We start from the raw sequence: 25,545 nt of genomic DNA, 5'->3' as shown, positions 1-25,545 counted from the left end.
GTAATAGAATTTTTAAAAATGACTCCATGATAATATAATAAGTACATATTTTAATGTCACATTTTCTGCATAAGACAATATAATAAGGATACACCTTATGCTTTTATTTCTTTTAGTGACCATAACATATTAGAGAGGATAAGCGCAGGGAAGGCTGCTCAAGTATTTCACATATATAGTTTCAATATGTGATCAAATAAATTGTTGTGTTCTTTCGTAATCAAATGTCCTACATACATACACCCTTGGAGGTCGATCAGGGGGGCTGGGGGTGGGAGTGGTGGTGCTACCTCCCTGAAATGAGTTTTTGCGGGGTCAGATGTCTGCAGATCCGATAATCAGTATCGCGGCTTTGCCAGTATGTGAAACATCCCAGAATCGATTGTGGTTCGGTGCCAAGCGTAAACCACAGGACATCATAACAGACAACACAATAGCATCCAACAATTTACAAGGCAACGGTGCTAACAGCCACTGGCAATCAATAATTAGCAGAACGGCCACATGCACAAACATCAATAATCAAACTTAAATAAAAGTGAACATACGAACAGGGTCATGATTATCAACAGAACAAGAGCAGGAAAGACCATTTAACAAACGGCAAGATGGACAGCATTTAAAAATTGGCAAATGTCTGAACGATTAATAAAGGAAGCAAATTACAAGGCTGAAGATGACAAAAATGGAAGGCAAGAATTAATACAAACCTTGGTCCTGCAGAAAGTGAGTTTGTGGAAATGATAATAGCAAGACAGAAGGATAAATGTTTGCATCAGCTGTCACCGTGGAAGATACAGTTAACATTGCAGAAATAGCTCCAAATCGGAAACTGTAGGCAGGGAGGAAGTCAAAAAAATTACATTCGCTGGGGCAGTGGGACAGAGCAAAATGTTGGAGCTGGAGGCTCACAGATCCCTGGATTCTCATGGACCTCACCCTGGGTTCATAGAAATAGTGGTTGGTGAGACAGTTGATACAATATTGTACTTTTCCCAAATTCTCCAGATCTGGAGACTGTTTCAGATGATTGAAAACAATGTGGCAAGCACGTCTCTGAAAAGATTAAAGATTCAAATACTTTTGTTATCAAGGAATGCATAAATTAGACAACCTTGAGACTTGTTTGCTTACAGGAAAACACAAAGCAAGAAAACCCTAAAGATTGCCATTAAAAATAAAGACCGACATCCAAAGCACAAAGACGAAAAAACACACAAATCATGCAACAGGAGCAAGTGAAAACATTCCGAAACAAATTGAGTCCTTAAAGAAAAGGGGAGGGAGATAGAAAGTAGAGAAAAAGCCATCCCAACCATTGATCACATCTACATGAAACACTGTCATAGGAAAGCATCTCATCAGAGATCTTCATCATACAGGCCATGCTCTCTTCTTGCTGCTCCCATCAAGTGGAAGGTTCAAGAGTCTCAGGCCTCACACCACCAGGTTCAAGAACAGTTGCTACCCCTCAACTATCAGGCTCCTGACAAAAGGGGATAAATACACTCACTAGCCCATCCACTGAGATGTTCCAACAACCAACGACCCTTTACCTTGTCATTTTATGTTCTCATTATTTATTGCTGAATTTATTTCTGCACTCTGGTTGATCTTTCATTGATCCTGTTATAGATATTAATCTATAGATTTGCTGAGTATACCCACAGGAAAATGGATCTCAAGGTTGTATATGGTGACTTATGTACTTTGAACTTAATCAAGAACTTATCAACCTCCACTTTAAATGTATCCATTGACTTGACTCCATAGCCAACTGTGGCAATGAATTCCACAGAACCAGTATTCTTGCTTCAACCAGCTCTACAGGTGTGTATGTATACATACACACCACATATTAGGCACACAACTACCACACACAGAAATGGTAGAGTAGGTAACTGGGAATGAGATGAGAACAGCAAAATAAATCCAGATGCCAGGCAGACACTGCGCTAAGGACAGCATAAAAGCTGACAGCAGTGGAAAGAGTGAGAAGTTTCAGGTTCCTGGGAGTCAGCATCACTGAAGAGATATCTTGGGCCCAATACAGTGACACAATTATAAATTGTGGGCACGCCAGCATCTATGCTTCATTAAGAGTTTATGGAGATTTTGGTATGAAATCAAAGGCGAGCAGATTTCTACGGCTGCTCCATGGAGAGCATTCGAACTGGTTGCCTCCTCACCGTCTGGGACGGAGGGGCCACTGCCCAGGATCGGAAAAAGCTGCGGAATGTTGTAAACTCAGCCAGCTCCGTCACCGTAGGGCCATAAGACATAGGAGCAGAATTAGGCCATTTGACCCATCTAGTCTGCATCGCCATGACATCATGACTGATTTACTATCCCTCTCAACCCCATTCTCCTGTCTTCTCCCCAAAACCTTTGAAGTCCTTACCAATCAAGAACTTATCAACCTCTACTTTAACTACACTCAATGACTTTACCTCCAAAGCCAACTGCAACAAAGACTCACCGCCCTCTGGCGACAAGAAATTCCTCAACTCTGTTCTAAAGGGACGTCCTTCTAATGAATCCGTGGACATTATTTTTGCTCTATTTTTGCACTACTTTATTTATATCTATTATAATTTACTGTGAGTTTTTAATATAGTCTTCTACAGATGTGCAGAGGAGAGTGTATCGACTGGCCTGGTATGGAAACACCGATGCCTTTGAATGGAAAATCCTACAAAAGGTTATGGATTTGGCCCAGTACATCACAGGTAAAGTCCTCCCAACCACTGAGCGCAACTACATGAAACGCTATCATAAGAAAGCGGCATCCATCATCAGAGTTCCCCACCACCCAGGCCATGGTCTCTTCTCACTGCTGCCATCAGGTAGAAGGTACAAGAACCTCAGGACTTTCACCACCAGGTTCAGGGACTCTTACTACCCCTCATCCATCAGGCTCTTGAACATTTGCCCCATCCATTGAGATGCTCCCACAATCATCTCATCAGCTCATCTTCTCGTTATTTATTGCCATTTATTTATATTTGCGTTTTGCACGGTTCATTGTCTTCTGCACTCTGGTTGATCTTCCCTGAATCCTGTTGTAGATTTGCAGAATATGTCTGCAGGAAAATGCATCTCAGGGTTGTATCAAGTGACTCATATGTACTTTAAAAATAACATTTACTTTGAACTTTCATTGATCCTGTTATAGTTATTATTCTATAGATTTGCTGAGTATGCCCGCAGGGAAATGAATCTCAGGGCTGTATATGGTGACATATGTCCTTTAATAAATTTACTTTGAACTTTATGTATAACACTGTACTGCTGCCACAAAACAACACATCTTACATGTCAGTAACAATAAACTTGATTCTGATTCCATATCCTATATCAGGCAAGTTAAATTTTAATATCGACCATACATGAAACAGCGTACCTCCATGGCCAAGGTGCAAAACACCGTTCCAAGAGTCACATATAGCACATATAAATAGCAAGGAAACGTAGTCACACAAAAAAATATATAGCCCAAGTCATGTCCTGTAAATTAATGGTGTATAGGTGTCATAAGTAAGAACAGTTCTTTAGCAGATGAATGGACACACACACACAATCCAGCGTGTCATTCCACCAATCAAACAATGGATGGGGCCAGCCTCCAACACAGCATGGACACAGAGCTACACCACTCCCAGCGTCTCCTCTCCTGGGTTGCTGCAGCAGGCACGCCGACGGCTTGAGACCCAGTCCTTGTTACGACCGAGATCACACAGCTTTCCCCCGTCATCTTTCACGCCAATAACCAAGGGAAACAGACCTGCAGCTGTTTACATTATCAATGTCCAACAGGGCCTTTGCGATCACAAGAGAAAGGTCCAAGACAATCACTGGCCGGTAGACTGCACGCCGCCTTCGTGCACGGACTCTGACGCCGGAGGCAGTAACTCGGTCTGCGCCAAGTCCAACTCCTGCAGTTCCTCTGCCAACAAGCAGCCTGCTGATGGGGTAGACCTGCAGTATCTGAAGTTCTAGCTGCCCGGCATTGCCTTGCAATTGTAAAAAGGATGTTTAAAAAAAAGTCAGAAATACCCTTGGTTGGCCCCCAAAGGGCGGCAACGTCAGAACGCGCCGCCATCCCACCAGGTGGGGTATTGTAGCTATGTAACCAGAAAATAAGACGCGAGTTTCAGGAACCGAATACTCCGAAGTTCAAGTGAGATCAGCAGGAGGAATTCGGGGCGGAGACTCTCTCCCTTGGCTCTCTCTCAACTCCAAAGTATCTGTGATGCATCAGGAAAGCGAGAGCTCTTGACTACGAGTTCAAGGCGGATAGCGAACGCGTGTAGGGGCGAATATTGGGGCGACACCGGACCAGCGTCGCTATCCCTCCAGATGGCGGCGGATCCCGAGAACCCCTTCAGAGTGTCGAGGCCATCGCGGCATGCCCGCCGACCGTATTCCCCCACCCCTCCTTGCAACCGGCTCACGGCGTAAGAGAGGCGACAGAACTACAAATTCCAACCTCATCGTGAAGAACATAGGAGAGCTTTAGGCCACTCGGCCCGTCGAGTCTCTTCCGCCATTCCGTTATGGCTGATTTGTTATCCCTCTCCACCCCATTCTCCCCGTAACCTTTTCACAAGAACTTGATCAGCCTCCGCTTTAAATGTACCCAAACCTGCGCACCCTGCAGAGAATCTAAAACTGTTCCGGGACCCCTCGATGTCCGGGGGAGAGAGACAGCAATGCTGGTCTGACACCGCTCCCGGCTGTGGTCAGTATTCACCTTCTCCCATTTCGCCCGGTCGAGTTGCGCCCTGAACCGCAGGCAGAGGTTTCGCCTGGGCGTTGCTGCACACAGGTAGCCTGGCATCGGCCGGAGTAGAGAGGCAGCCCGGGGAGGGTCTCCCCACAGCCGCCCGGGCACAGTTAAAGAGACTCCTCATCCCGTCCTTGTATTCTCAGACTGTGCCCTCTGGTACTCCACTCACTCGCTAGAGGAAGCGTCCTCTCCACGCTCAGTATCTACGGCTTTCGACAGTTTTAGGTTTTAAAGAGATCTCTCTCCCCCCCACCACCACCAAACTAGCAAAGGGACGCTCATCCCCCGCCCCGTCCCTTGGACATCAGCGAGTGAAAGGACCCAGCTCCCCGAAGACAACCTGAAACTTGAAACGGCATCCTCTCTCGTACCAACAAAACTATACGCACACCCCTCCCTCACTCCCACACACAGTCCCAAATTCCTACCACCGCGGGCGCTAAGGGGCTCTTTAAAATACACACAAACTTGATTCAAAACATCTGGTTTACGGACAAGCGAGAGAAAAACAGCCGCGTCCAACTCTGCCGAGCGGAAAGAAAAGGCGAGGCGAACCGCGCTCGTCAACGAATAAATAATGCTCCCTTTGAAATTAACAAGGATGCAGAAACATGTCCCGTCTATTTCATTTATACTCGAAAATTACGATTTAAAAAACGGAGCAATCAGGTTACATACCCGCTCCGTTATTACTAAACTCCAGGTCCTGTATAAAACACACACACACTGCACCGTGGAAGCGATTTGAAGATAAACTACAGCGTAACAGGGTCTCGCCCAATTCAGTTAAAATTTACAACTCACTTCGGGGACAAGATGCAAAATCGTAACGCTACTCCACTTGAAAACCAGCTGTTTTCTTCCACTCTGGCCGGGTGCCGATGTCAGCTTCTGTCCCCGAGTGGCAGCTGACGGATTTTGTCCGAAAATGAAGCCCGTCACCACAACCCGGAGTATCAGCTCAGCCTCCAACCGGGCGGAGATTTAAAAATTAAAAAAGCTCTTCTCGAAGATAAAAAGTTTTAGAGGGCTCATGTTCCCCCCCCCCCCCGCCCCACCCCTCCAGAAAACAATACTTTGGGAGCGGGTGGAAGGCAGATAACAGAGCGGGGTAAACCGACCCTTACCTGGAATCCCTGGAAGTGAAGCCAGTTGCCGAGTTCGAGCCCCAGCGAGACGCAATGATCACAAGCTCTCACCGAAGCCAACGCCCTCCTCGCTCCCCAGCGACCGCAGCACTTCCCCACGCCTCACCCACTCCCCGCCAGCCTTTTCCCTCCTTAAAGGGACTCATTACAATCCCTCTCGGAACTTGCTTTCAATTTTACTGGCAGGGACTCTTTCCTTGGGTGGAAAATAATGATTTTAGTCCGCTGTACCCTTCATGGGCTCTTTCGCTGGAATTATATATACTCTTAGTGTAGTTTTTAGTTGCTATAATGCATTCCACATAAAATCTTAAAAACTACAGTAACAAATACAAATTAAAAAATAAGTACGTAGAACAAAAAGAGAGCAAAAAAGAAACTGAGGTAATGTTCATGGGTTTATTGTCCATTTAGAAATCTGATGGCAGAAGAGAAGACGCTGTTCTTGAAATGTCGATTGTATGTCTTCAGGCTCCAGCACCTCCTCCCTGATGGTAGTAACGACCTGGGTGGTGAGGGTCTTTGGATGCTGGGCGGGGGGCGGTGGGGGCTAGTGCCCATGACGGAGTTGGCTGAGTTTGCAGATTTCTGAGGGGGGGGGGTTGAGAAAACAGGGAACTTTAAATCATCCAGCACAACTTCAGTCAGAGGGGAAATTTCTGAACCTCTTTTTAAGGAAGTGGAACACATAGGTGGCGGGGTGGAGAGATGTCTCTCCCAAAGGAGGTGTAAGGTGCACCTTCCCTCTGCTAGACTGCAGGTCAGTCTTGGGGAAGGCATAGTGCCTGCTCAGCACCCCCCACCTCCCCATCAGGGTCACGCAAAGCCATGGGAGCAGGAAGTGGGAGGTCTTTTTGAACAGCAGGTGCATATCGCAAGTCCTGGTTATGGGAACACTGACACCAGGCAAGACAATCTCTGGAGAGTATTGACAATGGCCTGGGTTACCCATCTTGTAAAGACACTGCCCAGAAGGAGGCAATGGCAAACCTCTTCTGTAGAAAGATTTGCCATGAGCAGTAATGGCCGTACATAAGACCATAGACAAGATGCTGGAAATCCAGACAACACACACAAGATGCTGGAGGAACTCAGCAGGCCAGGCAGCATCGATGGAAAAGAGTAAAAACATTTCAGGCGGACAGCTTTCTCTGGGACATCTTGATAAAGGGTCTTGTCCTGAAACATCGACTGTTCACTCTTCCATGGATAAGACCATGATTGCCAACATGATGGCACATGATGATAGACAATAGACAGTAGATGCAGAAGTAGACCATTCGGCCCTTCGAGCCTGCACCGCCATTTTGAGATTATGGCTGATCAACTACTATCAATACCCGGTTCCTGCATTGTCCCCATATCCCTTGATTCCCCTATCCATAAGATACCTATCTAGCTCCTTCTTGAAAGCATCCAGAGAATTGGCCTCCACTACCTTCCGAGGCAGTGCATTCCAGACCCCCACAACTCTCTGGGAGAAGAAGTTCTTCCTTAACTCTGTCCTAAATGTCCTAACCCCTTATTCTCAAACCATGCCCTCTGGTACTGGACTCTCCCAGCATCTGGAACATATTTCCTGCCTCTATCTTGTCCAATCCCTTAATAATCTTATATGTTTCAATCAGATCCCCTCTCAATCTCCTTAATTCCAGCGTGTACAAGCCCAGTCTCTCTAAACCCTCTGCGTAAGAACCTACGCTGCACTTCCTCTACAGCTAGGATGACCAAAACTGTACACAATACTCCAGGTGTGGTCTCACCAGGGCTCTGTACAAATGCAAGAGGATTTCCTTGCTCTTGTACTCAATTCCCTTTGTAATAAAGGCCAACATTCCATTAGCCTTCTTCACTGCCTGCTGCACTTGCTCATTCACCTTCAGTGACTGATGAACAAGGACTCCGAGATCTCCTTGTATTTCTCCCTCACCCAACCCTACACCGTTCAGATAATAATCTGCCTTCCTGTTCTTACTCCCAAAGTAGATAACCTCACACTTATTCACATTAAATGCCATCTGCCAAGTACTTGCCCATTCACCCAGCCTATCCAAGTCACCCTGAATTCTCCTAACATCCTCATCACATGTCACACTGCCACCCAGCTTAGTATCATCTGCAAATTTGCTGATGTTATTTCCTATGCCTTCATCCAAATTGTTGATGTAAATTGTAAACAGCTGTGGTCCCAATACCGAGCCCTGTGACACCCCACTAGTCACCACCTGCCATTCCAAGAAACACTCATTCACCGCTACCCTTTGCTTTCTATCTGCCAACCAGTTTTCTATCCATGTCAATGCCTTCCCCCTGATGCCCTGAGCTTTGATTTTACCCACCAATCTTCTATGTGGGACCTTATCAAATGCCTTCTGAAAATCGAGGTACACTACATCCACTGGATCTCCCCCGTCTAACTTCCTGGTTACATCCTCAAAAAACTCCAACGGATTAGTCAAGCATGATTTACCCTTGGTAAATCCATGCTGGCTCGGCCCAATCCTATCACTGTTATCTAGATATGCCACTATTTCATCCTTAATAATGGACTCTAGCATCTTTCCCACCACCGATGTCAGGCTGACAGGTCGATAGTTCTCGGTTTTCTCCCTCCCTCCTTTCTTAAAAAGGGGGATAACATTAGCCATTCTCCAATCCTCAGGAACTGATCCTGAATCTAAGGAACATTGGAAAATGATTACCAATGCATCCACAATTTTCAGGGCCACCTCCTTTAGTACCCTAGGATGCAGACCATCTGGACCTGGGGATTTGTCAGCCTTCAGTCCCATCAGTCTTTTCATCACCGTTTCCTTCCTAATGTCAATCTGTTTCATTTCCTCTGTTACCCTATGTCCTTGGCCCATCCATACATCTGGGAGATTGCTTGTGTCTTCCTTAGTGAAAACAGATCTAAAGTACTCATTAAATTCTTCTGCGTTTCTCTGTTTCCCATAAAAATTTCACCCAATTCATTCTTCAAGGGCCCAACATTGTTCTTAACTATCTTCTTTCTCTTCACATACCTAAAAAAGCTTTTGCTATCTTCCTTTATATTCCTGGCTAGCTTGCATTCGTACCTCATTTGTTCTCCCCGTATTGTCTTTTTAGTTAAGTTCTGTTGTTCCTTAAGAACTTCCCAATCATCTGTCCTCCCACTCACCTTAGCTCTGTCATATTTCCTTTTTTTTAATGCTATGCAATCTCTGACTTCCTTTGTCAACCACTGTGGCCCCTTTCCCCCCTTTGAATCCTTCCTTCTCCGGGGGATGAACTGATTTTGCACCTTGTGCATTATTCCCAAGAATACCCGCCATTGCTGTTCCACTGTCTTTTCTGCTAGGCTATCCGTCCAGTCAACTTTGGCCAGCTCCTCCATCATGGCTCCATAGTTTCCCCTGTTCATCTGCAACACTGACACCTCCAATCTGCCCTTGTCCTTCTCAAATTGCAGATAAAAGCTTATCATATTATGATCACTACTTCCTAATGGCTCCTTTACTGCAAGATCGCTTATCAAATCCTGTTCATTACATAACAGTAAATCCAGAATAGTCTTATCCCTGGTCGGCTCTCGTACAAGCTGTTCCAAGAATGCATCCTGTAGGCACTCTACAAACTCCCTATCCTGGGGTCCAGCACCAACCTGATTCTCCCAGTTCACCTGCATGTTGAAATCCCCCATAACTACTGCGACATTACCTTTGCCACATGCCAATGTTAACTCCCTATTCAACTTGCACCCAATATCCATGCTACTGGAGATCTCTTTGTATTCTCCCTTACCCAACCCTACACCGTTCAGATAATAATCTGCCTTCCTGTTCTTACTCCCAAAGTGGATAACCTCACACTTATTCACAATAAATGTCATCTGCCAAGTATCTGCCCACTCACCCAGCCTATCCAAGTCACCCTGAATTCTCTTATCATCCTCATCACATGTCACACTGCCACCCAGCTTAGTATCATCAGCAAATTTGCTGATGTTATGATGTTGATTAGATCATAGAATAAACAGTACTGTACAGACCCTTCCGGTCATGATGTCATGCTGACCTTTCAACCCACTCCATGATCAATCTACCCTTCCCACATAGCCCTCCATTTTTCTTTCATTCATGTGCCTACCTCAGAGTCTCATAAACATCACTAACGTTAATGCCTCACTGTCATGCCTGACTGCACATTACATGCATTCTGTGTAAAACACCCAATTGTAACAGCTCCCTATATCTTCCTTGAATCACTTTAAAATTATGTCCTTTCGTATTAGTAATTTCTCACCCTGAAAAAAAAATGCTGACTGTCCATTCTAGTTCCTTCAGCTTTGTGTGCACATTGCTCAAGATATCGAGCATCTGCAGAATCGCTTGAGTATGTGATTTGCCACACTAATTATGTGTTTTACCATCTTGCACACCCTAATCAAATCACCTCTTGTCCTCCTTCGTTCCAAAGAGAAAAGCCCCAGCTCACTCAACCTCACCTCATAAGACATGCTCTCTAATCCAGTAGCATCCTGGTAAATCTCGTCCGCACCCTCTCTAAAACTTGGGGCACTTCGTCGGACTTCTATATAATCAATATAGATTTTTTGACAGGAAAATCGTCTTGGAACAATCAATGAGACAGTCTTGGGTTGTAACTAACAGAATCATGAGGGTAATGGGTGAATATAGACTTACACCTTTGAGAAGGTGACACACAGAACTGTTAATAAGTAAAATTAAACAGTCTGTCCTTGGGGTGATATACTGGCCTGGACCGAGGATTGCTTAATGGACAGGATGCGGGAATGAAGAGGTCACTTTGGGATAGGGAGGTTGTAACCATGCATGAATGGACGTCGGAATCCCAACTGCTCATGGCTTTCATGAATGTGGGGCAGCCAGGTGAAATATGTCTGAGTTTGCCGATAACATGAAGCTGGGTGGTAGTATGGTTTGTGAAGACAATGAAGAGAGGCTTCAGAGGCAGGTACAGTACTGTGCAAAAGTCTTTTACACACACACACACACACACAGTTAGGATGCCTAAGATTGCTGCACAGTGTTGTATTTGTCAACATGGAGCAGAGAGCAAGTTAGTAGACCCGGTGAGAGCAAAGGATGTTGGGAGGAGTGTGGGACGTGTGGCAGAGAAGGAGTGCCAGGCAAGGGTGCAGACACACAAAGCCCTCAGACTCCAGGCACGGTCACTAGGTTCCAAATAATTGGTTTATAGAATTTCTCTCTGGTGCTTCCCACTCCCTCCCCTCTCCCTTCCCCTTTTCCTAACCATGATTCCCCTCTCCCTGCCCTCTTCCCACTCACTTACTGCAATAGAGACCCATATCAGAATCAGGTTTATCTTCACTCACGTATGTCATGAAATTTGATTTTTTTGTTTGCAGCAGCAGTATAGTGTGATATATATAAAATTACTACAGTACTGTGCAAATATCATAGGCACCCTAACTATCCTAGGATATCCTAACTATCTTAGGATAGTTATATATATAACATATATAACACACACACACACACACACACACACATATATATATACATCTAATACTTTCATGTGGTACTGTACATTAGGGACGTTTAAGAAGTGTTTATATAGGCATATGAATATGAGGGAAATGGAGGGATATAGACCTTGTGTAGGCAAAGGGATTAATTTAATTGGAAATTTTATTACTAATTTAATAGGTTTGGCAAAATATTGTGGGCTGAAGGGCCTGTTCCGGTGTTGTACCGTTGACTAACTTTTTTGTTTATTTAGAGATACAACCTATTTAGAGATAAGCCTTTCTGGCCCTTCAAACTGTGCCACCCAGTAACCCAGATTTAACCCTCACTTAATCACAGGACAATTTATAATGACCAATTAACCAACTAACCTGTATGTTTTTGGACTGCAGAAGGAAACTGGGGGGGTGGGGGGGACTCGTTTGAAATCAAGCTCGCATGCATCACTCGTGCCTGCAGCTCATTCCATACTCTCGTGACTCTCTGAATAAAGAAGTTTTCCCTCATGTTCCCCTTAAACTTTTCACCTTTCACCCTTCACCCATGACCTCCGGTTATAGTCCCAACCAACCTCAGTGGAAGTAGCCTGCTTGCATTTACTCCCTCATAATTTTGTATACCTCTATCAAATCTCCTCTCAATCTCCTGCATTCCAAGGAATACAGTCCTAACTTATTTAAACTTTCCTCATAATTCCAGACCCGACAAAATCCTTGTAATTTTTGTCTGTAACCTTTCAACCTTATTTACATCTTTCCTGTAAGTAGGTGACCAAAACTGAACATATTACTCTAAATTAGCCCTCATCAATGTCTTGCACAACTTCAAGATAACATCCCAAAATATGTCTGCATGCCTTCAGGTCAGGCCTGAACTGGCAGGCACCTCCCGTCTCTACCCAGTTAGCAGGAGTCCCCTGCCACTTGTTTCCAACTCATCACCTGTAACCTATTTAAACCCAGGTCTCATCTACAGTCCTTGTTCACTCCTACGAACCATCCAACCTCAACCAGTTGCTGTTAGCCTTCATTTACCTTGTCGAGCTGAGTACCTGTTCTCTCTTATTCTGTGGTCTTTTTTGCCTTGTTAGTAAGATATAATTTACTGCTAAATAGTACAAAAAGAGATCAAAATAGTGAGGTAGTGTTCATAAGTTCATGGACTTTTCAGAAATCTGATGGCAGAGGGGGAGAAGCTGGGTGATGGGGGTCCTTAATGATGGATGCTGCCTTCTTGAGACATTGTCTTTTGAAGATGTCCTTGGTGGAGGTAAGACTTTTGCCCTTGATGGAGCTGGCTGAGTTTACAACCCTCTGCAGCTTTTTCCAATCCTGTGCTCTGCGGCCGCCATACTAGACAGTGATGTAATGAGTCAGAACGTTCTTCATGGTACATTGGTAGAAATTTGCTAGGGTCTTTTTTGACGTGTCAAAAGTCTTCAAACCCCTAATGCAACATAGCTGCTGGCATCCCTTTGGCGTGATTGCATCAACATACCAGGCCAGGGAGAAATCTTCCAAGACGTTGACAACCCAGGAACTTGAAGCCACTCACCCTTTCCAACTTCGAAATCTCAGAATCAGAATCAGGTTTAATATCACAGACGTATGTTGTGAAATTTGTTGCTTTGAGGCAGCAGTACATAGCAATACTTAATAATAAAAACACTATAAATTACAATGTGCAATATATATAAAAATTAAATAATATTGCAAAAATGAGAGCTAAGAAGAAGAAAAACATTTAAGATAGTGTAGATGGACTTATTGCCCATTCAGAAATCTGATGACGGAGGGGAAGAAGCTGTTCCTGAAATATTGAGTATGTGCCTTCAGGCTCCTGTACCTCCTCCATGGTGATAGCAATGAGAAGAGGGCATGTCCTGGGTGATGGGGGGGCTCCACAATGACATATGGCATCTTTTTGAGGCATCACCTTTTGAAGGTGCAACATTGAAGCAGGTTTGCGGGTTTGGTGAATGAGGGAGAAAACACTGAATGTGGATTAGCATATTAATCATTTAATTACAAACAGTAAAAAATTTGACCAAGCATTCCCCCAAGTTACACAAAGTGCAGAACTAAATATTCAACAAACGGTTAAAAATGCGCGTGGAGCGTGCCTTCCCAATGGTTCTGGGGATGAAAGGAGAGGTAGAATCTCTCAAGTGCTATTCTTTATACTCCCAAGGTGCTTCAAACTGGACACTAGGTGCTGTGGCATGCAAGCCAGCCAATGCAAAGAGCAGCTGCAGATTTTAAACTGACCAATCACGACAGAAAAGAGTTTTGACCAGCAAATATGTCATGCTCCCCACCCCCGCACAGGACAGAAGGTATCCAGGATGTTGAGGTGGTTAGTGCCCATGACTGGGCTGGCCGAGCTTACAATTCCTGCAGCTTTTTTTTCTGATCCTGCGCAGTGGCCCTTCCAAACCAGCTGGTGATGCAATCAGTTAAAATACTCTCCACGGTACATCTGTCAAAATTTGCGGAGACGTATTTCTTACATTTTAATGGAGATTGCACTTATCTTATTGGCTGTAGACCCTTTCACGGGGGTTCAGAGGTCGCAAAAGCTGTAGAAGAACCATTTGAGGTTTCCTCCTTGTACCTGGTCTGTGTGGGAGACAATCTTCCAATTCAATCCCAAACCGAAGAGTACTGTTCTGTCCGCAATCGTTCTGAATGGGAGTACGCAATGCTTCTCTTGAGAGCTGCATATAAAATGCTATGTTTTGGCAGCTCCGATGAGCAACATCAAAAGAGACAGCGGAGGGCTGAAGACTCATCTAGTTCCCTCACGGGCACAACCTTCCTCTTCTTCAAGGACATCCTCAAGAGGCACTGCCTCAAGAAGGCGACATCCATCATTAAGGACCCTCACCACCCAGGACATGCCCTCTTCTCGTTGCTACACTCAGGGAGAAGGTACAGGAGCCTGAAGCCCCTCAACACTTCCTGCACAGCTTCTTCTCCTCCGCCATCAGTCCATGAGCCCTTGAGCAATACCTTGATATTCTTCTTTTGCACTAGTTATTGTAACTTTGGGTGATTTTTATGTCTTATGGGAGGCAATGGAACTGGTGGAAAGGTACAGAATTCACAGCTGCCAGCGTCGGGCTGGGGTTCACTTTAAGAGGCTGGACTGACGTGAGGAGGTAGTTACATAAAGGATTTTCTGTTCCGTTTTTCTTTTGGTGTTCAATGAATGAGTTGCTACATCTTTGCTTAAACATAAAGCACCTCTGCCATTTTACTTGCGAAAATCTACACCACGAAACAACAAATTTCACAATACACAAGGAGCCCAGCAGGTCAGGCAGCATCTACGGAGAAGAATAAAGAGTCAACACTTCAGGCCAAGACCCTTCATGCTGATTTAGTAATTTACCTACATATTTCACAACATACAGCTCGTCAGTGATAAAAACCCCTGATTCTGTTTATTCCCTTTACTGGGACTGCATTTTACAGACTGCATTGTTTAACTTTTGACACTTGTGAATTGTCACCTACTCCACGGTATGTCTTGTACAGATACTGGGACTACCAACGTGACCCTTCCGTTAGCAGATTGTCATCTCATATCCTCCTGCTTCCTATTGAAAATCCCAGTGCAAGATTACAGCCTTGAACAGGGTGAATGCCTTTATGTTTCCTTCTCGATAAGGAGTGTGGTGTAAAGGATCAGTCGAAGTTGTTCACAGCATGGCTCCACTCATACCGTGATAAAACAGACAGTGTTAGCAGGTTTACTCAGTGATCCCAGTGTGGAAAATGAAGCAAGGCAAGGGTTAAATTAATGTCCAGGCAAGGATAGTTTATAGATCATGCGTAGACAGTCCAGGCAAGAGAGGTCTTGAAGAGCATTGGTACAGCAGGGGACCAGAGCCACTTGACATACCAAGACAAGAATGTAAACAAAAGATTCTAGGATGACACTATTGGCCAGTTATTTTAGTAATTCTGAAGTACTATTAGCCTTTAACGTGCAGATTCTATTGACTATTAATACCTGGATTATCATGGTGTTTGATTATGCAAATCAGGAATTTGATCATACACAAGGTCAGAATTTATTTATTTATTGAAATACAGTGTGGAATAGGCCCTTCTGGCCCTTCGAACCGTACCGTACAGCAACCCATCGATTTAACCCTGGCTTAATCGTGGGACAATTTACAATGACCAATTAACCTACCAACCTGCACGACTTCGGACTGAGGGAGGAAACCAGAGCAAACCCACGCAGTCACGGGGAGAACGTACGAACTCCTGACAGGCAGTATTGGGAGTTGAACCCGGGCTGACAGCACTGTAAAGCGTTATGCTAACCACTACGTTACCATGACGCCCTCTCTCTATCTATCAGTCAACTTCTGGAAAAGGATGTCATTTCTTTGCTCAGTCTTCAGAACAGTTTGATGACAGGGGTCCTACTGTTCTCCTCGTGCAAGGATAAGTGTGTTGAGGAACGAGTGAGTTAATCAGTGATGACACAAGATGTCAACCTCTGTGTGAGACTAGAGTTACGGCTCCCCGTTTATTCCATCTCTCCCCAGCGTTGCCTCACACAGTTCATCACTCCCATTCTCCTCCAATCAGCTAAAAAGGAGGCGCAAACTTATATATACAAATAAGAGCAGAAAATCCTCGAAAACTCGGCAGGTAGAATGATTCATATAACCATATAACAATTACAGCACGGAAACAGGCCATCTCGGCCCTTCTAGTCCATGCTGAACGCTCATTCTCACCTAGTCCCACTGGCCCACAGTCAGCCCATAACCCTCCATTCCTTTCCTGTCCATATACCTATCCAATTTTACTTTAAATGACAATACCGAACCTGCCTCTACTACTTCTACTGGAAGCTCGTTCCACACAGCTACCAGTCTCTGAGTAAAGAAATTCCCCCTCGTGTTACCCCTAAACTTTTGCCCCCTAACTCTCAACTCATGTCCTCTTGTTTGAATCTCCCCTACTCTCAATGGAAAAAGCCTATCCACATCGACTCTATCTATCCCCCTCATAATTTTAAATACCTCTATCAAGTCCCCCCCTCAACCTTCTACGCTCCAAAGAATAAAGACCTAACTTGTTCAAACTTTCCCTGTAACTTAGGTGCTGAAACCCAGGTAACATTCTAGTAAATCTCCTCTGTACTCTCTCTATTTTGTTGACATCTTTCCTATAATTTGGTGACCAGAACTGTACACAATATTCCAAATTCGGCCTTACCAATGCCTTGTACAGTTTTAACATTACATCCCAACTCCTTTACTCAATGCTCTGATTTATAAAGGCCAGCATACCAAAAGCTTTCTTCACCACCCTATCCACATGGGATTCCACCTTCAGGGAACTATGCACCATTATTCCTAGATCACTCTGTTCTACTGCATTCTTCAGTACCCTACCATTTACCATGTATGTCCTATTTGGATCCCATCTTCCTCTCAGTGGAAATGTTTCAATTCTGGCAACATTCTAGTACATCTCCAGGTCAATCACATCTTTCCTATAATGGCTTGAAAAAGGATCGACAGTTCATTTATCACCAAACTGCGTATGCAGTAAAACAACTCTGAGGTTTGCCTTCTCCAGGTAATTACGAAACAAAGAAAGCAATGGTGGTCATTGAGAAACTCCACCTTCCTCCCCCACCCACCCCCCCGCGGCCGTAAGCGCAAAAAAAATCACGCAAACAGCAAAATGACGTCAACCCACCAGGAGAAAAAATTTTACAAATGGCAAAATCAAACCCTCCCCCCCCCCCCCACTCAGTAAAGCTAACAAATCGCGCCAAATAATAACAAGAAAGCATGGGAGAAAACACAGAATATATACATAAAACTAAAGTTGAAGGAGTCTAATTTGAATGACAGTCAACAGCCCATAAATTGCAGAATTTTGGTAACATCTTCTGAGTGCATTGAGGGACAGAGAGAGACCGATCGAACGCAAAGGTCTTCTCTCGGGTGCGGCGAGCGAGAGATCCATCACAACAGCGAGCAAGAGGCAGGTCGCTGGCGCTGAGCACCTGCCCCATCCCTCCGCTTCTCCACCTCGAGGCCACTCGCCTCCTGGAATTTTTCTCGGAGACAGCAAAGTACCAGATCTCTCAATCGATCGGGTGTACAACGTGACAGAGATCAAATGATGGTGGCTGCAGGTTCAACATAATCTCCTGTTAGATGTATTCTGGATTTTGATTAATGATTTAAAACATCCTAACTCTTAAGGATCTGTGACCTCTGTTTCTCCACACTTCTCTGTATCCAATTATTTATTATACATTTCTTTGGTTCCTTACATTTTCCAAAAAAGATTACCTAACACTGGTCTATTTGAAGTATGTAACCCATCATATCAAGCAATCCAACTCTTCCCAGTCAAAGACATACTAGCATAGTCAGAAGATTGGCTGACTGGCTGAAAGCAAAGAGTGGGAAGACTGGTTGGCTGTTGGTGACTAGTGGCTACCAGGGTGGAAATGTCTAATCAAGTTGAAGTTCAACTTTATCGTCATTCAACCGTACACATGTATGCCACCAAACTAAATAATGTTCCTCCGGACCAGGGTGCACCACACGGTACATATCACTCACACCCACAACACGTAAAGGAACATTACCACAACTAAATTAACAAATAACAAGGAGCATTTATGACACAAGTTAAAAAGTAAACAGTACAATGCTACTGGCGCTTCATAAGCGGTGAGACCTGGGTGTGGCAGGGAGTTCAGTCATCTCACTGCCCGAGGGAAGAAGCGGTTTCCCATCCTAACAGTTCTTGGCCTAATGCTGTGGTACCTCCTGGCCAGTGGCAGGGGATCAGAGAGATTGTTGGCCAAATAAGATGAGGGGGGATCATTTTAAGGTGATTAAGCTAAGTATAGGCTATTGAGTCCTTAAAGCTGTCATTGACAGAGATGGTGGTGGGGATAAGCTCCCACTGCCTATTAAATGCTCCCAATGGCGTGCATCTCAAATAGCCCCTGACAACCAAGTCCAGCTCCTGGCCTTCATGTGTGGCTTAGCTACTAAGCCTAGCAAAACCACTTGGTAAAGTTGGTTTACCGGCACCGTTAAACCAGTGGCTTCAGGCAGCTGGGGTTCGTCAGCCGCGGTTGGCAGCTCATCGAGGAGAAGGAAAACTCTGATCTCAAACCTCCGCTGCCTTGTGGTTACGCCCACTCATGGGGAAGGCTCCGGGACTAAACCCCAAGGGAAAAATCCAGAACTGGAGTCCCTAAGGCAGTCCTACTTGGCGTTCAACACTGATTGGCAACTCCTGTCGTGCTACTGGTGTCAAACTCTGCCATTTCTTTGGATTCATCAGCTGTGTGGGGGGGGGGGGGACTTGCTAACTTGCTACTTGGGCAACAGTTCACTCGCCATATCCCGTAGCCAGCTGGGATGCAACATCCTCCCCATGAGGCCCGACCAACAGAGGGCCTCATGGGAGAAGGTCAGAGCTAAGTTAGAGAGAGGAGGGTGAGTGGAGTGGTGGTAGAGACAGATACATATGGGGCATTTTCGGGGCTTTTAGATAGGCACATAGATGAAAGAAAAATGGAGGGCTATGTGGGAGGGAAGGATTAAATTGATCTCAGGGTAGGTTAAATGGTTGGCACAAAATTGTGGGCCGAAAGGCCTGCTCTAGGCTGTAAAGTTCTATCCCATTGTCTGGCAGAGGGTTAAATTTTCTGCTGCTGCTTCTATTTCTTGTATTTATTTATCACATTTAATTTGTCCAGTATTGAAACTAACTTAACTGGCCCCTGCTTACTCCTCCCTGTTCAAACAACAGCACAACTACAGTACTTTGGCACCACTCCTGATACGAGGCTGAGTGGAAAAATAATGGTCAGAGCCTTTGCAATTTCCTCCTTGGGGAGCTGGAGTGGAGGGAGGAACTCAAGGGAAATCACAGGGGAAGTGACACGGAGCAAATTGCAGCCTCTGCCTGGGGTTCTGGCAGACCTCATTGAAGGCCTTAAACGGAACGGGTAGAGAGATGGTATTTTGCATTGATTTGAATTTCTTAAAGATCCCCAAGTTTGGAAAAGCTTCAATTCAGTTGCAAAACAGCAAAAGCAATGCCTTTATTCAGGAAGGGAGGGGAATATGAAGCAGGAAACTACAGGTCAGTTTATTACCGTCTGTTGTTGGGAAAATGTTAGAAGCTATTATTAAGTATACTGTATAATGGCAAGGTATAATTGTAAAATTCAAAATACTCTGGCGTCGTCATGGCCTTGGTCTGTGGTGCTGAGCTGAAACCTCTGGTGAGTTGCAGCTCAGACTTTGTCATTTTAAAATAGTTTTTTTGATTCGTAAGGATGGTTTTGGGGACAAAGAGGTGAGTTAGGGGTCAGGTTAAGGTTTAGGGACGAGGATGTGAGTGCTTAACCACTGTGCAAAAGACAACAAACTGTGCAATTACAAAAGTAAAGAAATAATAATATATAAGCAATAAATATCGACAACACGAGACGAAGAGTCCTTGAAAGTGAGTCCAATAATGGGGCAAGTGAAGTTGAGCACATCTGCTCCAGCTGCTAAAAGCAGAACACCCTGATGGCCAAGCATCTTAATTCCAATTCCCATTCCCATTCCAATATTTCAGTCCATGGCCTCCTCTTGTGTAACTATGAGGCCACCTTTGAGGTGGAGAAGCAGCATATTCTGTCTGGGTAGCCTCCAACCTAATCGCAAGGATATTGATTTCCCCTTCTTGTACTTTTTGATCTTCACCCTCTCCTCTTCTATTCTCCACTCTGGCCTCTTTCCTCATCTTCACCTACCACCTTCCAGCTAGTCCTCCTTCCCCTCCCTCCACATTTTTATTCTGGCATCTTCCCCCTTCCTCTTCAGTCCTGAAGAAGGTTCTCAGGCTGATTAAATTAAATTAATACAAGGATAAATCTTTATTTGTCACACTTATATCAAAACATACGATGAAAGGCATCAACAACGAGGAAATCTACAGATGCTGGAAATTCAAGCAACCCACACAAAATGCTGGTGCAACGCAGCAGGCCAGGCAGCATCTATAGGAAGAAGCACAGTCAGTGTTTTGAGCCGAGACCCTTTGTCAGGACTAACTGAAAGAAAAGATAGTAAGAGATTCCTCGTGTTTGCATTTAAGTTCTACTGTGAAGCCTCTGCCAGTGATGCCTACACTGAAGAAGTTTAAATCTTCTCTTCGACGGGAGTTCAGTGAAACCCTCTCTCACTGCTCCCCATCTATAATTTCTTCAGCCCTTTTCAATCATATTTTGACCCAGACCCACTATTACAGCCCTTTTGCCAAGATCCTTTCCAGCTCTTAGCTTCACCCCTCCCCAACCCCCCCATCTTTTCCTATCCTTTTGGATTTCCTGCTCCCCCTCCTACTTTCAAATCTCTTACTATATTTTCTTTCAGTTAGTCCTGACGAAGGGTCTCGGCCTGAAACATCGACAGTGCTTCTCCCTGTAGATGCTGCCTGGCCTGCTGTGTTCCACCAGCATTTTGTGTCTGTTGTTGAAATGCATTGTTTGCATCTACAACCAATACAGTCTGAGAGGGTGATGGGGGCAGCCTGCAAGTGACATCAAGCTAGCATTCCCACAACTTACTAACACTAACCTGGGCATCCTTTTGGAATGTGGGAGGAAACTGGAGCACCCAGAGGACACCCACTTGGCCACAAGGAGAAAGTACAAACTCCTTACGCACGGCAGTCAGAATTGAACCCTGATCAATGATCGCTGGTTCTCTAGCGCATTGCACTAAGCACTATTTCATGCTACCTGTAATTCTCCAGGAGAGACGAGAATGTGTATTCTGTTCAATAACTTCAGCATATCAGATCATTGGGGTTTAACTGTTCAGGCATGGAAATCAGCAAGTGTTCTTTCAAAGGGAAGTGGGAATCTGGATAGCTTTCCTACCAAGCCTGCGGATGTTGGAGACCAGCCTTCTTCTCCCTTCCTTTCCAGTCCTGATGAAGGACCAAGGCCTGAAACGTCAACTGTTTATTCCCCTCCATAGATGCTGCCTGGCCTGCTGAATTCCTCCAGCGTTCTGTGTGTGTGACTGAAGTGAAGGTGACTGAAGTTTTTCCCGTGGGTTCAGGAACCAGTTTCATAGCTTTAAAGAAATGTTTGAATTTCTTTAAAGCAAAAAAAAAACAGTTCTTTGCTGAACTGCTCCTGACCCTGGTGGTGCAAATCCTGAGGCTCCCACACCTTCTTCCTGATGGCAACAGAGATGCTGCTTTCCTGCGACAGCACTCCCTATAGATGTGCTCAATGGTATTTATTTATTAATTTGCACAATTTGTCTTCTTTTGCACATCTGTTGACTGTCAGTCTTTATGTTTAGCTTTTTTCATAAATGTTATTATATTTCTTTATTTTCCTGTAAATGCCTGCAAGAAACTGAATCTCAGGGTTGTATATGGTAACATAAATACTTCGATGATAAATTTACTTTGACTTTGAGCTATGGGGTTGAAGGGTGACTGTGAGTCAACGGGAGTACTGAGCGAGGTTACGTTTGGATCAGACACTGCCTCATAAAATAATGAAGAGTACATTTCCATGTACACTCACTGGCCACTTTGTTAGGTACAAGAGTGGGACCCGTTGTGATCTTCTGTTGCTATAACCCATCCATTTCAAGGTTTAACATGATGTGAATTCAGTGATGCTCTTCTGCACACCACTGTTGTAACGTGTGGATATTTGAGTTACTGTCACCTTCCTGTCAGCTTGAAGCAGTCCAGCCATTCTCCTCTGACCTCTCTCATTAACAAGGCATTTTCACCCATGGAACTGCCGCTCGCTTGGTGAGTTTTTGTTTTTCGCATCATTCTCTGTAAACTCTAGAGACTGTTGTGCATGAAAATCCCAGGAGATCAGCAGTTTCTGAGATACTCAAACCACCCCATCTGGCACCAACAGAGCCTCATTTCTTCCCCGTTCTGATGTTTGGTCCAAACAACAACTGAACCTCGTGACCATGTCAGCGTGCTTTTATGCATCGAGTTGCTGGTTGTATAGCTTTGTCACCTTATCGTGGCGGAGGGGCTTGTGAGTTTCTGAAATTCCGAGAGCAATGTTGTCTGGAGTTTAGCTCCTGGTAGGGTCACCCATAGTGGGAAGGTCAAGGGGAGGTTCAGACAAAGAAGAATCCAACCAAGATCCCATTGGCGGAGTGGATGAATAATAATGACACATCACAATGGCAGTGAAGGTGGAGGAAGGCTGCAGCAGTGAAGGTTCCCAGTTGCTTCGCATTCTGTGCCACCGGACCCTGAACCCGCTCTCTCAAGGGCCAAGTGGTAAATCACAAACATGAAGAAAACCTGCAGATGCTGGAAATCCAAAGCACCACGCACAAAATGCTGGAGAAACTCAGCAGGCCAGGCAGCGTCTGTGGAAAAAAGTAAACATTCAACATTTCGGGCTGAGACCCTTCATCAGGAATTGAAGGGGGGTGGGGTGGAATGCCTGAATTAAACAGTGGGGTGGAAGGGAAGAGACTGTGTGGATTCATTTAGATCACATTTTGTCCCCATTCTGAGGTTTGCTGAACAATTGAACCTCTTGACCAAAGCTTGCGTGCTGTTGTGCATTGAGTTGCTGTCTAACAATTGGCTGATTAGATCATTTGCATTAACAAGCAGGTCTGCAGGTGGACTTAATAAAATGACCACTTGGTGTATGTTTTAAAACCCCAGGATATTATTCATTCAGGCTTGTGACTTATCCAAAGGTAACAAGCCCTTTATGACAAACAATTGTTTATGACAATGTTTCACACTCTTCCTCTTTAACCACAATGTTGGCAACGTTCCAGATACGTGAAGGCAGCTCCAATAAACTTACTTACATCCTCTGCCCCCAAGCCAGTAAATAGCTCATAGTCCCTATTACTTCCTTAGATGTTTTCTTGTTCTCTTTATTCTTATGAAACATTTTGTAACGTTCTCCCTTCCTTTCCAGTCCTGATGAAAGGCCTCAGGCTGAAACATCAACTGTTTATTCATTTGCATAGATGCTGCCTGCCCTGTTGCGTTCCTCCGGCATTGTGAGTGTGTTTTCCCTGCCTGTGTTTTCCAGAGATGTTCTTTGGTTTAATTTCGGTACTTTACACTCTGCTGGGCTGTCTCCAACATTAAAGTCTGAGCATCTACCTACAGGAAAGCTACCAGGAAGATTGAAAGGGTACAGTGGATGTTCCCGGACTTGACCTGGGTTATTGGGAAAGTGTGATCTGGCTCCATGGCTGTGGACTCACTTCCAGGGACCCTACGGTTCATGTTTGGTGTTTTATTCATTTACGCTTTTATTATTTTCCAGGTTTGTTCTTTTTCGGGTGTTTGACGGTCTTTGCTGTGTGGGTTTTTTCTATTGTGTTTCTGTATTTAGTGACTGCCTGCAAAAAGGTTGTATGAGGTATACATACTTCGATATTAAACGTACCTTGAAACTTTGAACAGGTGAGGGCTTTATTCCCCGGAGTGTAGGGGAATGAGAGGACATTTGCTGGAGCTGTACAAAATTATCAGGGGCATAGATAGAATAAAAGCAAGCAGGCTTTTCTCCCCACTGAGTTTCGGTGAAACTAGGACTAGAGGTCATGGGTTAAGGGTGAAGGGTGAAATATTTAAAGGGAACTTCTTCACTCAGAGACTGGTGTGTGTGTGGAACAAGCTGCCAGTGGAAGTGTTGGGTGCGGGTTCGACTGCATAGTTTAAGAGAAGTTTGCATAGGTACATGGATGGGAGGGGTATGGAGGGCTGTGGGTCAATGGGACTATGCCTAATGTTCTGACACATAGACTAGATGAGCTGAAGAGTCCTGTCGATGTCCTGTGGTTCTCTATGACTCTACAACCTATCCTTGACCTTCAATGGTGTTATCACCTCCACGTCCCCTATCGTGAACAACCGAGGGGTCACCATTCACCAAAAGCACAACAGTATCACTTCAGTGACTAGAAGTGCCGGGCAGAGTCAAGGAATACTGAGTGAAAATTATTTACAGGAATATATATGGTTCTTTACTTCTTACATTCGTAGTCAATCCTCCAAGAGGTCGACAACCTTGTTGTGATTTGGAGACCTGTGCGCCTCGACGGCCCAGAGGGCTGAGCTGGCTGGAATCAGGGCTTTATGCGTTGCCACTTGGTGGGGTCACCCATGCCAAACAGGTCAGAGGGTAGAGCCCAGAGTGAGAGTGGTCCTCCGGTCCTCCAGGTTTGGGGGTTCAGCTCAGGGCTAACAACCCTGTCTGGTCAAACAAAATTGTTAAGGAAACAGCAATGAAGAATCCTTCTACAGCTGAGTGTCACGTTATTCCTGAGTCTCCACCCGGGACTTGCATGACTGACAGCAGTGAAAACCGAGAGGAAACTACTGACACGATGAAGGAAGCCCTGAACACCGCCAGAGATGGAGGACCTTCATTGCTACCCTGAATGCCAGTGGTGCAGTGGGCAGGAAAAAAATTGTACTCAATGCTTTCAGTACTGTTGTGTTACATAGCAGACCCTCCCTCTCCTATTTCTTGTTTTTACATTCTCACTATTATAACCCTCATGGGTTGTCTGAAAGTTTTCAACAGATCTATTCTTCGATCAACACACACATAATGCTGGAGGAACTCAAAAGGTCAGGCAGCATCAATGCAAATGAATAAACAGTTGATGTTTCAGCCCGAGGCCTTTCATCAGGACTGGAAAGGAAGGGAGAAGATGCCAGAATAAAGGGGAGGGTGTGTGTGTGTGTGTGTGTGTGTGTGTGTGTGTGTGTGTGTGTGTGTGTGTGTGTGTGTGTGGGGTGGGGAGGAGAACAAGCTAGAAGGTGATAGGTGAAGCAGGTGGGTGGGAAAGGCAAAGGAGCTGGAAAGGAAGGAATCTGATAGGAATGGACCATGGGAGAAAGGGAAGAGTGAGGGGCACTGGGGGGGGGGGGAGGTGATAGGCAGGTGAGGAGAAGAGGTAAGTGGCCAGAGTGGTGAATGGAAGAAGAGGGAAGAGGGAGGGGAAAATCAGCAAGAGAAAAAAATAATGGAAGGAGAAATGCCA

At 44.9% G+C, this 25,545-nt stretch overlaps 1 protein-coding gene across 2 annotated transcripts in view; it reads right to left on the bottom strand.

Annotated features, from left to right (window-relative positions):
* Nucleotides 1-6,064, bottom strand: part of LOC132382928 (peripheral myelin protein 22-like) — a 33,662-nt gene extending 27,598 nt beyond the window's left edge. The window contains exon 1 of one of the 2 annotated variants that reach the window (XM_059953502.1): nucleotides 5,917-6,064. The gene's annotated coding sequence lies outside the window, so the exon portion shown is untranslated. Of the gene's footprint in view, nucleotides 1-5,593; nucleotides 5,751-5,916 lie in introns of those variants that run through there. The other variant, XM_059953503.1, reaches the window with a different exon arrangement.
* Between the last annotated feature and the right edge of the window lie 19,481 nt (nucleotides 6,065-25,545).

The sequence above is a fragment of the Hypanus sabinus genome, chromosome 29, assembly GCF_030144855.1.
Source record: "Hypanus sabinus isolate sHypSab1 chromosome 29, sHypSab1.hap1, whole genome shotgun sequence".
NCBI classification, from domain to species: Eukaryota; Metazoa; Chordata; class Chondrichthyes; order Myliobatiformes; family Dasyatidae; genus Hypanus; species Hypanus sabinus.
Note: the sequence above shows the minus strand (reverse complement) of the source record. Positions and strands in the feature narration are given on the sequence as shown.